Raw genomic sequence first — 12542 nt, 5'->3', positions numbered from 1 at the left:
AGATACCACAGTAAATAGGAATCCTAGATAGGATCCTTCATCAAAGCTGAGACAACGGGCCAAATTTGGAGGTCCAGGAGTGGCCATGGCTGGGGGCTCAAGAGCTGTACCTGCTGCCCCTGAACATCTGCCTCTTGAGATGGTTGCCTCACTCTGCCTAATGATAGGGTTGGCTCTGCAAAGGTCAGCTGCAGAGCACACGTTTAGCATGCACAATGTCCCAAGTTTCATTCCTGGCCTTTACATTTAAAGCAGTGGTGTGCAATGTTGTGCCCTCCCGATGTTTTGGACTACAACTCCCACAGCCCCAGCCAGCAGTCAGGGATGGTATGCTGGCCTGACAGCCATGGACAGAAAGTCTCTACAGAGGGCGATGAATACAGCACATGGTATCATGGGCTGTCCCTTGAGTCCGCTAGATGACATCGCAAGGGATCGTTGCCTTAGGAGAGCAAGAAAAATTCTCAGGGATGACTCACACCCTGGCCATCACCTCTTTAATCTTCTACCCTCGGGCAGGAGATATAGAAGTATAATCAGCCGTAAAGGTAAAGGGACCCCTGACCATTAGGTCCAGTTGTGGCCGACTCTGGGGTTGCGGCGCTCATCTCGCTTTATTGGCCAGGGGAGCTGGTGTACAGCTTCCAGGTCATGTGGCCAGCATGACTAAGCCGCTTATGGCGAACCAGAGCAGCGCACGGAAACGCCGTTTACCTTCCCGCTGGAGCGGTACCTATTTATCTACTTGCACTTTGACGTGCTTTTGAACTGCTAGGTTTGCAGGAGCTGGGACTGAGCAACAGGAGCTCACCCTGTCACGGGGATACAAACCGCTGACCTTCTGATCGGCAAGTCCTAGGCTCTGTGGTTTAACCCACAGCGCCACCCACGTCCCTGTATAATCAGCCGTACCAACAGGTTAAAAAATAGCTTCTATCCGTGAGCGGAAAATAACATTGACTTGCGAGGTGGTGTGGTGTTCAATAAGAGATTGAGTATTGGGGGGGAGGCTCGTTTAATTTCATTGTACACAGGTTGTACAATGACAATAAAGGTATTATTATTATTATTATTATTATTATTATTATTATTATTATTATTATTATTAAAGTTGTAGTCCTTTGGTGTGAGTGAACGGGCTACACAGTTACTGTGACCACTGCAGTAACCCTGAGCTTAAATGCATGGCTGGGTACAGGTACCTACCTTGCCCCTCCCTTCAGGGGAGGTGACCTATGCTAAGCTCTTACTAAGCTGGTTACTTCGAAGCTCCAGTCATCTGAATCTACTCTAGGTAACAAGCGATAGTTTGCTACAATAGCTGGCAGAGATTTTCCTATGTAATTTTTCATACTCCGACACTTTAAAAAGAGTACAAACATGTCAGTTTAACATGGCAAATGCTTGAAATTAATGCCCGCTAATTAAGGATGAGCAGATTGCTAAGATTTACATGGCACTGATGATACATTCCCACATGGAATATGAGGCAGCAAGTTGCCCTGATAAACTGCAGCTGTGCCCCCCCTGCTGCGGAAAACATTTCAGCGGCCCCTGCATTATGTTTCAATGAACACACACTACTTCTGTTTCACACGCACCTGCCATTGTTTTATATTCAGACAAAGCCTGGTGGGTCATGTCTCTGGGAAGAACATTTTGGCAACAACATACGTGCAAAGGATTTATTCAGCGAAGCAACTGAAGTTGAAGTGGTATTCTATACTAATAATAATCAGGTTGGTGGCCCTGGAGGAATGTCCACAGAGATCTTCAGAGACGTTGAGGAGTTTCGATGGAAGCCATTTTCTTTGCATTAATCTAGTAATTCAATGAGTTAACATGCAAACCGAAAAGAATGCCTTAGGACATATACTTAAGCCCTGCAGAGAAAGAATTACTCTTTAAGAAGGTTGCATGAAAGTTGCTGCTTTAATAATGATCAGGGTTTTCATTTGTTTGGGGAAGGCAGTGAATTGAAGACATCATGCAAATACACACAAAAAAACCACCACCATGATTAAGATGCAAAAGTGAGAGAGGCATCCCATGCGTTAAAAGGAAAGCAAATGCTGATCTACAGAAATATTATATTCACTATATCTATAGACAGCTCCATGACAGTTAAAAAGGTAAAGGGACCCCTGACCATTAGATCCAGTCATGGCCGACTCTGGGGTTGCGGCGCTCATCTCGCTTTATTGGCTGAGGGAGCCGGCGTACAGCTTCCGGGTCATGTGGCCAGCATGACTAAGCCACTTCTGGTGAACCAGAGCAGAAACACCATTTACCTTCCTGCCAGAGCGGTACCTATTTGTCTACTTGCACTTTGACGTGCTTTCTAACTGCAAGGTTGGCAGGAGCAGGGACCGAGCAACAGGAGCTCACCCCGTCACGGGATTCGAACCGCCGACCTTCTGATCAACAAGTCCTAGGCTCTGTGGTTTAACCCACCTGCGTCCCACCCATGACAGTTACACCCATATTAATTTGGAAAACAAAAGAACTCAACTAGGTAGCAACTCCAAAGAGTTTGAATCTCGCACTGATTTATTTATTTATTTTCATTTATATGCCACCTGTTTTTTCCTCCCAGGAACTCAAGGTGGCCCGCATGGTTCTCCCTCTCCTCATTTGATCCCCACAACCACCCTGTGAGGTAGGCTGGCTGAGAGGCAGTGACTGGTCGAAGGTCACCCAGTAATAAACTACTGGGTGGGCACAGGCAGGGCAAAGTGCATTTTGAAGGGGGCTAAACCTTATTCTACATATTAGATTTCTGAAGGAGAAGTAAATATAAAGGGGAAAATGGCAAGTACCCACTTAAGTCTCGCTGTCTAGCCTGCATAAACAGTAAGAGTTGCAAACTTTTTTTATTCTTCCTGATCCTATGCCTTGGACAGCAGCAGGCACCCAAAAATAAAGCAAGTCTTTTCCTGCAAGGAAGATGAAGGGATTATGAAAGCTTCACTGTCATAATTTCTGCATATCATGTTGCAGTTAAAAGCACAAGTGCAGGCTAGTAAATAAAATAATAATAATAATAATAATAATAATAATAATAATAATAATAATAATAATAATAGGCAGCAAATGTGAGCAGACCTCAAACACTGTATCCCATAACTAGGTACATTTGAGTATTAATAAACACAGTGTTACCAGCAAATATACAGAATAATTTATTTTTCTTAGCTAGTCTTGCCAACTATTGTTTACTTCTGTCCCTGTGCTTTTAAACAGCAAGCTGGCAGGGGAAGGAGTCAAACTTTTCCAGGTGTTGGAGATGTGGTAAAAGCTTCATTTGTGTGCTTCAGGCCTGAGATCAGGGCAAGTAAAAAGGAGCAACACTATTTATAAAAGTTGTAACTATTGCAAAAGGGAATTTTTTTCTTCTCTGGACTATTTTAAAATGTACACTGTTTATTAAACATTCCCAGCTGCCACTCTCGTTTATGATGCTGCGGAAGTAATGCAGTTGTCATACCCTGTTATTTCCACCTTCTGTAGGTTGACAGTGTGGCAAATTAACTTAGCAATTGCCTGGAAAAACAAACTATAGTGTTACTATAGATCTAATGATTAGGTTAGCCAGTCAACTGACATTGTGTCATCACCTTTATGATAGAATTCACTAAAGCAATCAGCAGATAAAAAAAAACAACACCAGAATTCCTGAGCAGATAAATCACTATGATAACATAAGAATGGCTGCAGCTATAAATTGGAGGAAAGCGATCATAATTGAAAAACAAACCCAAGAGGTGGCAATTGCACAAGTTCAGCCACAGAGATTTCCCAGAAATCATGCATGAATCAGGAATACTTAATCAGGGTTGAAAACCTACCTCATAACTTAAAATTTTTTTTTAAATTAATTGAAAACTATTTTATGATGCTAATAATATGTAGATGTCACAGACTGGATGTCTTTGCACAAGATTCTTAATTATCTTCATGAAATTGGGATCTAGATGAGAAGTGACAAGCCAGATAAAAAATAATAATTCAAGTTTCATGTAACTAATAACAGTATTATATGTACTGTGAAGCAGAAAAGAAAATAGTTACAACAAATGCCCTTTTAAAATACCCTATATTTTATTTATTTGCAATATAAACTTGAATATAATCCAAGAGAGGGCCTTTGGGATTTGCTGAATCTTTCTACTACGTGGATTAAAATCTCTCTGCCCATCTGAAATCTGAAATGTTAGAAAGTGCATTTTCCTCTCAAATACTTCTGGGTGCTAGAGTTTACTCCTCACAGAGTTACAATTCCAGCAACCCTTCACAAACCACAGTGCCCAGAATTCTTTGAGGGAAAGAATGGGCTTTGAATGTGGGAAGTGGAAATTAGCATTGATACTAATGGTTCCCAAACTTCCTCCCCAGTCCCCAAAAATGGCTGAGAGTCCTAGAAGACGGTTTAATGTCCCCACCCTGCCTATTGTTGAGCAATTGTAATGCACTGTTCTTTTTAAAAAATGCAATTAAAAATGTCAATACAATAAGAAATAAGAGAAATTACACCACATTGCAGTACCACTGTGGACCACTTCATAGAAGCCCATGGACCACTGGTGGTCTGAAGACCACACTAAGGGGGTTTAAATCACCTTAGGAGCAAATGTAAGTTGGATAGCTGCTCCAGAAATGTTCATAGCTGATCTAGGTCAGAAAAGGGAAGAGAAAGGAGAAGAAGTAGGACTATATGCTTACTGGAGGGGGAATTCTAAGGGAAGAGGGAAGTACTTTTATGGTTTTGTACATGGATACCTGAGGGCTTGTCAACACCAACATGTGCCTGCCTATGTCCTCAGGTAATCATTGGAGGTCCTCCTCTAGGTGTCTTATTGTCTGAAGTGATGATGGCAGATGACACTTGGAGAAAGGGCCCTCTTGGTTGTAGCACCCCATTATGAAATGGTTTCCCCATGAAGGTCTGCCTGTGGGGCCTACATTGTTGGCCTTTCAGCATCAGGCTGCCATTTTGATCCCAACGATGCTGGGTAGACATTGTGAAGAACGAACATATATAAGGTATCTCAATCCTACAATAAGAATACTAGAAAGGAAGGGACAGACATCTCATGCTCACAACTGCTTCTGAATAGTTTAATGGCCTGGTGATTTCAACAGTCCTGGAAGACAGACCAAAAGTATGGTACAGAATGGGCTGAGGTGGAAAGAATGAGGCTTACCTAAGGTCATTCATTTATTTTGGGATGTGATCTGAACTAGGCCTTTCCCAACACACTCTCTTAGCCTGAATTGTAGCCTGACGTGCCTAGGAATAGGTCTCATTGACCTCAGTGCATCTTACTTTACAGCAGACATATATAGATTTGCACAGTTAGTATTACACCAGTCACAAGCATCATTTAGAGAGGCCAGGGAAGAATTACACCAATCTCCATATGGTACATCTAATTTTTTTTTCTTAAGATGATTTACATTTTTAGCTAAAATACACTAAATGACAGTTGTTGGAAACCATTATTTAGACGTATGAAGGAAGAATACATGCCAGAGACTTTAGTCCCTTTTCTGAGCTGGGTGGAGGAGTGGGAGTGGGGGAATTGAATTACCGTATTTTTTGCTCTATAAGACTCACTTTTTCCCTTCTAAAAAGTAAGGGGAAATGTGTGTGCGTCTTATGGAGCGAATGCTGGCTGTGTAGCTATCCCAGAAGCCAGAACAGCAAGAGGGACTGTTGCTTTCATTGCGCAGCGATCCCTCTTGCTGTTCTGGCTTCTGAGATTCAGAATATTTTTTTTCTTGTTTTCCTCCTCCAAAAACTAGGTGCGTCTTGTGGTCTGGTGAGTCTTATAGAGCGAAAAATACGGTATCTGTGCTGCTAGCATTGCTATATCCTTCTTTTGGAGGCTTGAGTCCTAAAAATGGAACCTCAACAAATGCTCTCAAAACACACTGTGGTCTTTTTGTTTCGTTTCACTATTTAATCTCATTATTTATCCAAGTACAAGGCAGTCAACCCTTTCTGAGAATCTTATCCTGACTGAGATCTCTGCACCCCATCTGATATATGCCACTCCTGACAATGGCTCTCAATTCAATAAGAAATACATTCGAGGAACTTCAGTAATAGTTGCAAGGTAGATATAAGAAATTAGATATATTAAGAATAAGTTTAATTATGATAAAAGTATGTATTGGCAATAAGTACGGTAATATGAAATTGAAATATGGAATAGACGGGTCTTTAGTGTTAAGACCAATATATGTTTTATTGTTTGCTAAGAAAATTATGTGTCTATGGTTATTCTTGTGTGTAATTTGGTATTTGTGTGGTTTTTTTCTTGTTGTATCAATAAAAATCTTTTTAAAAAAAGAAAAAAAAGAAATACAAAACAAAACCTAAGCTGATGCATTAAGAGGAGGGGAGGTCAAGGTAAACCTCCTCTCCTTGAACACACACAAGCGCACAGGGACACACATGTACCTCTCTTTTTGAGAATCACAAATTTATGAAACTCACAAATATGAGCAAAGGCAAATTTCTTGTTCCAAAGCGGGGGAAAATGTTGTTCACAATCTGATGACTGCATGCACACACACCACTTCTGTACTAGAATGAGAGACATTTTTCCATGTATCACAGAAAGCTGTCAGGCCACTGGTCCATTCAGCTCAATATTGCCTACACAGGCTGGCAGCATCTCTGACCTGGAGATGCTGGAAATTTGACTTCTGCATGTAACACGGTTGCTGTACCATTGAGCTATAGCCCTTTCCCATGGATACTCAACTCTGAGTAAAACTATTCGTTTTGCATAACTTCCAATTCCCACATAGTTAACATATAAATGTAATTATGACATCTGCGCAAAAGTGGAAGACTGGCATTCACTTTAGCCGTTTTGTTCTTAATTTAAAAGTACACATAATCCCACAGCAATGCAGATGATGCAACACTGAGCAGTGACCTCAAGGCACAGGGCTGTAGCAAGCCTCTTTTGGTGTTTTTGTTTTTCTGCTTCGTTAATCCGCAAGAGCTTGGTCACTGCAAAATTATGTCTGAGTCATCAGAGTTACCGTAATTTGTGCAGCCCAATCCCATTAATCTTTACTAAGGAGAGAAAGGACTTCCTGTGCTTGTTGCTCCTGGGTAGGTGTGCATAAGAATGTAGTCTTAATCTCCATGGCGCACCATCAAAGTTACGCAGCCGAACGTGCAGATAACCAATCTATGGTTGACATCTTTCCGCAGGGCCTGCAAGACAGAGCTGTTCCACCAGGCCTTTGGCCAGGGCACAGCCTGACTCCCTCCTTTGGCAATCTTCACAGAACTCTAGCCCAATGGTTGCCATCAATTTGATTTGAATTAATTTTATAATGAAATGATTTTAGAATGTTGTATTATTTTATTGTTGTTAGCTGCCCTGAGCCTGGCTTCGGCTGGGAAGGGCGGGATATAAATAAATTATTATTATTATTATTATTATTATTATTATTATTATTATTATTAATATTATTATCAGAGCTTCTGCATTTCAAAACATGCAGTGAAAAAGCCAAAAGTCAATGGCAGAGGGTGCAGATCTAATGCAAGCGCACAGTACTTCTCTGGGGAACACACACCAAATACAATATAGTGCCCAATATAAATTTAGGAAGCTGACATATTGAGACATACAATTGGTTGGTCTACAATAACTGGCTCGTTGGTGCTTTTTTCAGCCTTACCTAGACACAGAAGAGATTGAACCAGGGTTTTCTTCCGGCATACAAAGCATTCTTTAAAAGCTGGTTGAACGTGAGAGCTGGCAGAGACCAAAGGAGCTGCATTCAGTGAGATTGTTATACTGTGAACAACAGACCGGAGATGAAATCGAAATCTTCCTCTCTTGGGCCACTATAGCTCACATTTACTGATTATGAATGTCATAGCAGAGGCGTAGTGAAATTAAAGCTGCAATCCTATACACATTTAATTGGAAATAAGTACCACTGGACTCAGTGTAAACATGCATAGGATCAGAAAATAATTTCATAATTTTTTCTTTCTCTTGAAAGAAAAACAAAATATATGTCTTCCTAATTTCTTCCAGCTGTGGTTCTAAAGTGGAACAAAACTATTTAAGATCTAGCAAAGCCACATAATTTATTTCACTAAGCTCATGAAATTTAAAACATAATTATAAAATCATAGCAATGCATTGTTCTTCGTCAGAAAAATTCTGGCGAAAAAATGCATCTTTAAACATACATTCTTGCTCTGTATTGTCTAGCCCTCACAAAAACCACTTTTGTGATTTGAGAAGTAGGTAGCACTAAACAATATTGTATCTTTATTTGTTGATAAACCGGCAGACTTACAATCTACTTGGCTAGGGTGGGGTGGGGGGGACTTACACTGACATATTTTTAAACCATTTTCCGCTGATGTATCCATCCTCATGTATCTCTGTGCACTTCAAGGCCAAGGCATTTTGAAAGTTTTACATTTAGCCTGAATAGGGTGCTTTGAAAAGATTCCCCCTTGAATGAGAACAAAAGAAAGCACAGAAATGTTAATCAATTCTAAGTGTCACTAAGCATTTTCCAAGAAATAATTTATGTGGTATTTCTTCTCACAATCAGCGCAGTTTTGATAGTTTCCCCCCCTCAGCTCCCCCTTCCCCAAACAAAAGGAATTTTCATGGGTGCTGCCTTTCACAGGGCAAACTTCCTCGTGAGGTGAAAGAACAGGAGACTTGTGCCTTTTACAAATACGTGAGTTACTTGGGGAAGAAGGCAAACCAACAGACATATAGTTGGTATTTTTAAAAGCACCAGTCCCCCCCTCCAAAAAAAAAAAAAAAAGCAAGGCAAGGCAACATCAGGGCAACCACAAAACCCAAAACTTCCCTTCCCTTTGTTAGCTACCTACCTATGCTGATTTTTCTCTCTAGTCACCCACACTTACATATAGACAAAACACTCAACCTCTGTGTTCAGTACATGTGGCCAGCAACCAGCAGCCATCAAAAGTCATTGAACAAGCACCCTCCAGAATAGATTAAAGGTAAAGGTACCCCTGCCCGTACGGGCCAGTCTTGACAGACTCTAGGGTTGTGCGCCCATCTCACTTAAGAGGCCGGGGGCCAGCGCTGTCCGAAGACACTTCCAGGTCACGTGGCCAGCGTGACAAAGCTGCATCTGGCGAGCCAGCGCAGCACACGGAAATGCCGTTTACCTTCCCGCCAGTAAGCGGTCCCTATTTATCTACTTGCACCCGGGGGTGCTTTCGAACTGCTAGGTTGGCAGGCGCTGGGACCGAGCAACAGGAGCGCACCCCGCCGCGGGGATTTGAACCGCCGACCTTTCGATCGGCAAGCCCTAGGCGCTGAGGCTTTTACCCACAGCATCACCCGCGTCCCTTCCAGAATAGATTACCTGTTGGCATCAGCCGAGGGAACATCTGTAGGTATTAACTTAATAAAAGACTGCTGAAAAGATAATCAGCTTGCCTGACAGCCCATTACAAGGGTTTTAGGGATTTGATTTGATTTATTTATTTTAAGCTGTTTGGAAAGCAAGCGCATTGCTTAGGTTTGCTGTTAGGGTGGAATCACTTCGACCACTTCCAACTCCTTCCATCTCAACAAAGTCAAATGGCTGCAAAAATGCTGCCCAAGTTATATAGCTGTGAATTGATCTCAGCAAATAACTTGTTCCTGCCCCCCACTTCTTAGTACAGGTTACTTGACATCAAGATACTGAACTTGACTTAATTCAGCACCAGTGTCCTCCCTTTAAGATTAATCCACATGCAATAAATAGCAGACTTTCACACTGTTCTCTTCCACATTCAATTTTCATCCATATAGGACTCCGTATCACTTGTTACCTCATCATGCAATTCACCACCGAAGTGTTACTGTTGAAATGTTTTTGGGTTGGGGTTGGATGGATCCAGAAAGATCTGTGAGCAGAATTCCACTGTATATCAGTCGCTCGGAGTCCACAAGTGTGGAAAGAGCTGCTGCTTTCAGGTGCCGCTTGTGGGTTTCCCATAGGCATCTAGCTGGCCACTGTGAGAACAGGATGCAGGACTAGATATAGTGGTACCTCAGGTTAAGTACTTAATTTGTTCCGGAGGTCCGTTCTTAACCTGAAACTGTTCTTAACCTGAAGCACCACTTTAGCTAATGGGGCCTCCTGCTGCTGCTGCCGCGCCGCCGGAGCACGATTTCTGTTCTCATCCTGAAGCAAAGTTCTTAACCTGAAGCACTATTTCTGGGTTAGCGGAGTCTGTAACCTGAAGCGTATGTAACCCGAGGTACCACTGTAATCCAGCAGGTCTATTATGTTCAAAAGCAGTTAAAACAGTAAACACAGAGTAAAACAGTAAAAACAGAGTCACCATTTAATGCTAGAGTATTCTGAAATTTGATTAGTTAATGGCTAGCCCCACACCATCCCCTTACGGACATGAACAGTTGCAAAAGAATGATTTCTCCCTTTCTTCCTCCACACGCAATTCTGGTTGCAAAATGTAGTAAGTGTGAAAGGGCAATGTGCTCATTTCCATACATGTGACAGACATGTGCCCGGGATTTGTGGCTCAATTGCAATTGCCCAGAATTGTTGGCATCCATCTGTCCTTTTGAGTGTTTGGGAATAGTTCTCTTCCTTTCCCATTTTATGTGCTCCATACAGGAAAAGTCTGCAGGGTATAAACACAGCAACCATGGTACTATCTAGTCTAGCATTTTGTTCCCATAGTGGCTGACCAGATGTCTATGGGAAACCCACCAGCAAGACATTACTGTCAGCTCGTCATGTGTAGCTGCAACTATGAAATGGATTATGATTTTGGCAAATACTATAATAGAATATGGACGTGGGCGGCGCTGTGGGTTAAACCATAGAGCCTAGGACTTGCCAATCAGAAGGTCGGCAGTTTGAATCCCCGCAACGGGATGAGCTCCTGTTGCTCAGTCCCTGCTCCTGCCAACCTAGCAGTTCGAAATACGTCAAAGTGCAAGTAGATAAATAGGTACCGCTCCGTCGGGAAGGTAAACAGCGTTTCCATGCGCTGCTCTGGTTCACCAGAAGCGGCTTCGTCATGCTGGCCACATGACCCGGAAGCTGTACGCCGGCTTCCTCGGCCAATAAAGCGAGATGAGGGCCGCAACCCTAGAGTTGGTCATGACTGGACCTAATGGTCAGGGATCCCTTCATCTTTACCTAACTTAGGCTCATTAATTCCAGTCGGTATACTCTGAGTAGGACTTTACTGAATACAATCAAAACAAATAAAAAGCATATTGCCTTCATGCTATGATGAGTGTGCTCCTTAGAGCTCATTGGCTGAGCACTGTTGAATCAGAATTCAGGAATCAAAGACTGGACTAAGATGCTTTTAAACATGCTAAGTAAACAGCTGTAGTGAATCGCTGTTCCCTGATAACAATAAGTATACACCTAATATATAATAAAAGTGGCCCTTAGACTCATACTGTATTGCTCCTTGTTTTCATAAAGTTATGTGTGGAACTTCCCATCTGTCAAACTAATTTTTAAAAGATGATTAATTCATTTGGTTTTAGTTCTACAGATTTTGGTACTTTTACTTACCTTTTTTTTTTCTTCTTTCATTTATATATATATATATATTTCTTTTTGGTTGTTAAACTACTAAACCTACATTGCTCAAAAATTGTTCAGACCTTAGGTCAAGGAAATTGCAGCATTACATCCCAATAGAAAATGTGTTTCCCTACTCTAAAATAGCCACTTAAGCAAGAATGTGGAAATGATTTATTTGAAGCTAAATCTTCACCTCAGCTGTGGCATGACTGCACAATCATTCATAGAAAGACCGTTACACTTTAGATTCAAAGAAAAGAATACTAATGACCAAAACAGTTGTGTGTATAAAATTTTAAATTACATTCAGGGGAGACGAAATTAAAATTACAAAAATCACATGAAACTGTTCCTGTCATCTATATGATTAGAGTAAGGGGAGGATTTTTACATTCTCCAAACTCTCTCACACCATTCCCCATAGGTTTTACTTTTATAGAGAAGTATCAAGTATACAAAATCAGATGTACAAAATCAGTCTGAGAACAAGAAAATTTTTATTTCACTGTTAACAGCGGCCATAGCTCAGCTTTAGAAGTAAGGGACTAATCTCTCTTCACTTGTAGTTGGGAATATGGAAACACATTCCAGTCTGCATCAACAGATGCATCTAGGCAGTTCAATGTTGTGAAAATAAGGTTTAACTACCTGAACGTGCAAACTGCTCTTGCAAGGTGTGCCTTAACCCTTATATCCCAGTTTGATCATTGAGATCATCTGCAGGAGCCTCTGGCCGGTCCCAGAGTTGGTGAGGCTCGTTTTACAATAGAAACTGAGCCGGTCCTATGGGACACCCTGCCAGGAGAGATTCAGTAGGCACCTTCCGTGCCAACATTTCAACGCCTGCTGAAAACATTTCTATTCCGCCAACGCTGTGCAGACAATTAAGAGTACATCCCCCACAACCGTCTACTGTTGCTTGTTTTTAATTCTTTTGCTAG

General features: G+C 41.7%; 2 long non-coding RNA genes across 3 annotated transcripts in view; both read right to left on the bottom strand.

The window, feature by feature from the left end:
• LOC308587145 overlaps positions 1–2121 on the bottom strand; it is a 145142-nt gene extending 143021 nt beyond the window's left edge. Inside the window, exon 1 of the long non-coding RNA XR_014008225.1 lies at positions 1675–2121. This is a non-coding gene — a long non-coding RNA (uncharacterized lncRNA). The remainder of the gene's footprint in view (positions 1–1674) is intronic.
• Positions 2122–2828: 707 nt separating this feature from the next.
• The window catches only part of LOC308587178, a 47147-nt gene continuing 37433 nt past the window's right edge, over positions 2829–12542 (bottom strand). For both annotated transcript variants that reach the window (XR_014008266.1, XR_014008267.1), the window contains 2 exons: positions 8380–8505; positions 2829–2936 (listed from right to left, as the gene is read on the bottom strand). This is a non-coding gene — a long non-coding RNA (uncharacterized lncRNA). The remainder of the gene's footprint in view (positions 2937–8379; positions 8506–12542) is intronic.

This window comes from Podarcis bocagei (assembly GCF_964188305.1).
Source record: "Podarcis bocagei genome assembly, chromosome: 5".
Classification (NCBI taxonomy): Eukaryota; Metazoa; Chordata; class Lepidosauria; order Squamata; family Lacertidae; genus Podarcis; species Podarcis bocagei.
Note: the sequence above shows the minus strand (reverse complement) of the source record. Positions and strands in the feature narration are given on the sequence as shown.